This window comes from Orycteropus afer, unplaced genomic scaffold, assembly GCF_000298275.1.
Source record: "Orycteropus afer afer isolate SDZICR_OR568_19922 unplaced genomic scaffold, OryAfe1.0 scaffold00024, whole genome shotgun sequence".
In the NCBI taxonomy this organism is placed as follows: domain Eukaryota; kingdom Metazoa; phylum Chordata; class Mammalia; order Tubulidentata; family Orycteropodidae; genus Orycteropus; species Orycteropus afer.
In genome coordinates, this window is record NW_006921611.1 from 3,832,475 (window position 1) to 3,837,938 (window position 5,464).

Below are 5,464 nucleotides of genomic sequence, written 5' to 3' on the forward strand. Positions count from 1 at the left end.
AAAAAAAAAAAAAGAAAAAATTATTAATTTCCATGTGTCCTTTGGGGAGCTGTAGTAGAAAGGGCACAAGCATTGTAATCAGACAAGTTGTATACAAACTCCATTACTTAGCAGTGTGCTTTGGCAAATTACTTATCTCTGAGCTCCTATTCTTTCCTTCTGTAAGAAGATACAGTATCTACTTGACACAGTTTGAGAACTAAATGAAATGATGTATGTAATATATTGACATTCAATCAACATTTGGTCCTCTTGAAAGCAATATTGGCTCCAAGATCCTATGGAATTTAACTGGTATCTGAGATGGCCTTCTTTAAATGGGAAACTCAGTATTGATCTTGTTCTTAATCAGTAATGCTTACTTCCTTCAAACCTCTTATCCCGATGCATATCAAAACTGATCCATTAACCTCCTAAAGCACACTCCATGGAATATATTTTCTTATTATCAAGAAAACTCAGATTTAAAACTGGGCTTTATATCTTTCCATTTGATGTCATCATTACATTTTACATTTGCAAAGATCCTGCTAATCATTTATAACCATCTGCTTTTATTACCAGGGGTTGGCACAGAATAAGGAAAATTCCCTGCTTGGTGACTCTCAGCAAATCAGGGGCAGGTATGGTGGGAAAGTCCCTGAGTGGTGCAACAGTTAACACACTTGGCTGCTAAGCAAATGGTTGTCAGTTCAAATCTACCCAGAAGTGCCTCAGAAAAAAAGTCTAGCAATCAACTTCCAAAAATGGATCCACTAAAAACCCTATGGAGAACCGTTTTACTCTGGGGTTAATAGGAGTGGGAACAGAATCAACGTGATGGCCACCAACAATAAAGTGGAAGAACTTAGAGCTCCAGAATTTGCTCTGTGGCTACCCCTGTCTTCCCCATCCCCACCCCCACAAGCTTCCTTGTTGCCAAGGTAAAGGAGGTGCAGGCCAGGTCAGGTTGGGACTCAGATCTCAGCTATCTGCCACAAAGAGAAATACATGAACAAATCAACAGCCTTTGCCTACTGTCCCTTTCCATTTCATCAGGTCAATGAAGAGCAGAGCCAGCAAAAACAAATTTTTCTTTTAATTTTAATATTGTCAATTGTAATAAACTCAACTAAGTTTCAACAGCAAACTGCTTTCTATTTGTTCAGGGAACAAATTAAGTTGTAGTCTTCAAATCCTGCCTTAACTAGATATTTCATGTTGGAATAAGATTGCAGCCACTCACTACACTAATGAATTCTGCAGACTGCTAAAGATCTGTAGCAGATGTTGAACTTGTGGGGCTATTTGATTCATTTAACACTACTGGTTCACTTAATGCAATATGTAAACAAAAGGGGGAAGTATCTTCTGGGGTATTGGGAGCGCTTAATGGCATCTGACAAGATAGTCATAGCAAGTTTGTTGACTCTTTCCATAACTTAAACAGTAGCCTAATTATATTTGCATAAACATGCAGTTGAAACTTAAGTGTTAGGCAAACAATTGAGATGAATAGAACTTTATTACATTGGAGCATAGTATTGGGCCACTCTGGGCAGCTTCTTCTCAGAGAAGGCAGCCAAACTCCAAGGAAAGGGTTTCTTGTTTCAGCTGGGTCCTCTGGTTTCTCCCCAGGAGCTCCTGATCCTAGTGTGCTCCCCTGTGTAACAGTCTTTTGGGGTTGGCAGGCATTGGTGGGTGTCCTGGTCATGAACTACAACATAAGCTCTGTCACTTTTTTACCATTTGTCATGTTTAGATTGGGAGAAATGAGGAAGTACAAAGGAATCTGAACTCAAACCACAAAGCCACAGTTTACCAAAATATCTTAAGCCTAAGATAAAATAATGGGAAATGTTGTCCAGGAGAATGTCACAATTCTTCCCTGAAGTCACTTTATGGCCCATGTCTCTAGGTTACAGAGTTTAGAGAGAATCATCTGAGACAAAGAGGTTGACTCTTTAATATAGTTGACAGGCTATAAGTTGGTTCCTGCCTGTTTCTCCAGACTTATTTTCACAACTTCCAGTTCTATGGAAAGATTTAGTGGAGATCTCTCAGCCCCACCAACACACAGACTCCCTCTTCTGAAGGGTCCAGAATAGCTATACTCTCCACCCAGTACCAAGTCCCTGGGTGAGCAAATTGTTTAGCACTTGGCTGCCAATTGGAAGGTGTTAGTGGTTCGAGTCCACACACAGGTATCTCAGAAGAAAAGTCTGGCAACCTACTTCCAAAAAGCAATCATTGAAAGCCCATATGGAGCACAATTCTACTTTGGCATACATGCGGTCACTATGAGTTCAAACTAACTGGACAATAACTGTTCATTTTAGTTTCAGCGCAGAGCATCCTCCCCAATATTCTTCCCTGAATAACTCCTATTCATCCAGGCATGAGTGGCTTCCTTGTCCACCCTCTTTCCCCCTTCTCAAGTCTGAGTGAAGTGCTATTCTATCTGCAGTACCCCAGTATTCTCAAATGTCTGCTTATTTAGCAGTATCCCCCTCCAACTCCGGAGTTCTGTGGGAGGGTGCCATGTCTACCTTTTCCACTGCTGTAACCCTGGTACCTAGCAAGATATTAGGCACATGCTTATTAATATTTTTCATGTGAGTTGATAACAGAGAGCTGTGTATATATGAGTATGTATGGGATTGAAGCTAACAGTAGGAAGAGACAAACTCCAAATCAAATTGCCAACAATTTTATTTCCTGAACACAACAAGCTCTCCCCGTATAGCTGTCTGGTTGTTTTAACTGTCCTTAAAAAATGAGACTCAGATAAATGTACCTCTAACCCCTATAACTTCTCAAACACTTAGGTGTCCCCACTACATCTGTCTCTGCTCACAGTATTCTTTTTAACACACCATTGTAGCTTCCCTCTCTGTGCTTGAGCTGTTTCCTCTGTCCAGTTAGCCTGAGTCACTCATTAGGTTCAGCTCCTGAGTCTTGGACCTGGTCTCCATTCCTTGGCTCTGGCTGAACAAGCAAGATTTTCCCTTCATCAGGCTAATGAAGTAAGAGTCTTATGTCATCATTAGTGTTGGTGTTAATCCAAGCAGAACTAATTCTGGTGTTGTTCCAAGTAGAATTAACCAAGCCCATCCCCCAACAAGCCAGATGTTAGTCAGGCATTTCTTACCAATGTTAATGAATAACTCCTTTGGGTTCCACAAACAGCTGAGTCCACCAAATGAACTTCAGGGACCCAGAAGCAAACTGCCTGCATAACAGAGATTTGTCCTGGGAGGATACTGAGGGCTTAGACCATCTGAGCTGAAAGTAAGCAAGAGTTCTCTTTCTCTGGGTAGCAAATGACTCCACCTACTCCTAGCTCTCCAAAGGACTAGCCATGTGGAGCAGCTAACAGGCTCAAGGAGTTTCTTAGGGAGTATTCCTTTGCAGTGTTAAGTTCTGTGCTTATCTCAGTAACTAGGGTTATATGTTTATTTCATCCACTGGTTTCTGAGGGAAAAGACTATGCCTTTTCACCTCTGTGTCTCAGAACCAGGTAAAGATATCATCTAACTATTGGATGGAAATAATTGTGGTAGAATGTCTTCCTGAGATGGTTTGCTCAATCTTTCAATTCCATATGACTTTTCTCTCACTCTACACCAGGTAAAATGTATCACTTCTAGATTTTCCATTTGTACTTAATCATTGCTCTCATAGGAATGTGATAATAATGATAAAAGCCATTTATAGAGTGTCCAGGAAAGGCCAAACACTGTTTTAAGAATTTGCATGCATCTTTAAGTAACCAGTGAAAATAGTAGATCAGCAATTTTAAATGAATGTGCAAGGCTTAGAGAGGTTAAACAATTTGCCTAGGTCATATGGGGAAGTTTCAAGTCCACCAAGAGACATCATCAAGGCCTGATGATCTATTTCCAAAAAATCAGTCATTGAAAACCCTATGGAGCACAGTTCTATTCTGACACACATGAGATTAACCATGTGTTGAAATCAACTCTAGGGCAACTGTTTTTTTAAGGTCATAGGGCTACCTTGAGAAGAGCCAGAATGGGAATCGAGGTCCACCTGGTAGCACATCAGTCCATTCCACAAGCAGTCTGGTCACCTGTTCAAAGCAGGAAGTCACCCACCTACCCCAGCTAGAAAAAAATGCAACAGATGCCTGTAGTATTTTCTCCTCAAATCATAAACTCCCCATAATAAGAGAATTTGTAAACAAAAAGCCTAAAATATTATGATAAAACTCAAGTTGGAGGAAAAAGGCAGCTAAATGGAAGCCTTTGAGAGTATTTTAAGACTTTCTAAAATAATAAAGGCTGTGGACCCAGGTTACGGCCCTCCAAAGTAGTGGGAAAGCAGAGAAAAAGCCGGACAGGACAGAGTGAGGAAGTAGATGCAGAGATCCAGGTAAAGCCAGGGACCCAGGCCACAGCCCTCCCAAGAGGCTGGAAAGCCAAGGAAAGTAGAGAAAAAGCTGTGGCAGGGGCCCAGGACAGAGCTAGGAAGCAGAGGCAGGGATCCAGGTAAGGCTGGGGACCCAGGCCATGCCCCTCCCAAGCAGCAAGAAAGAGGCAGGAACCTATGTAAGGGGAGGGCAGGGAGGGTGGAGCGGTTTTGAACAGCTAAGGGAGACAAACTTGTCTGTCAGTTTGTCCTACTGTGGCGTATTGCTGTGAGGCTTAAGGCTGTGCCATCCATGTCTCAAACCCAGCAGGTCTGCACATAGTTCACAGGTTTCAACAGGTTACAGACTGGGACAGACTAGGAAGAAGGAGGAGGCCATCCACTTCTGAAAGAATTGGCCAGGGAAAACTTTATGAATAGCAGAGAAACACTGTCTGATATATTACTGTGCAAATTTATGAATAGCCTGGAAACACTGTCCAATACAGTGCAGGAGGATAAGCCACTTAGGTTGGAAGGGTCTTAAAATAGGACCAGGAAAGAGCTGCATCATCAGAACCAGCCTTAATGATACGGATAAGGTAAAGCTTTCAAGACCTCCATTTGCTGACGTGGCACAACTCAAATTGAGGAGAAACAGCTGCAAATATCCATTAATAATTGGACATGGAATTTATGAAGCATGAATCCAGGAAAACTGGAAGTTGTCAAAAATGAAATGGAGCACATAAAGATTGAAATCCGAGGCACTGGTAAGCTGAAATGGACTGGTTTTGGCCATTTTCAATCAGACCACCATGTGGTCTACTACGCCAGGAATGATAATTTGAAGAGGAATGATGTGATATTCATCATCACAAAGGATGTTTCAAGATCTATCCTGAAGTATAATGCTGTAAGCGATACGCCTACAAGGAAGACCAGTTAATACGACTATTATTCAAATTTATGCACCAACTACCACAGCCAAAGGTGAGGAAATTGAAGATTTTTATCAGCTTCTGCAGTCTGAAATTGACCAAACATGCAATCAGGATGTGTTACTTATCACTGGTGACTGGAATGCAAAAGTTGGAAACAAAGAAGAATCACC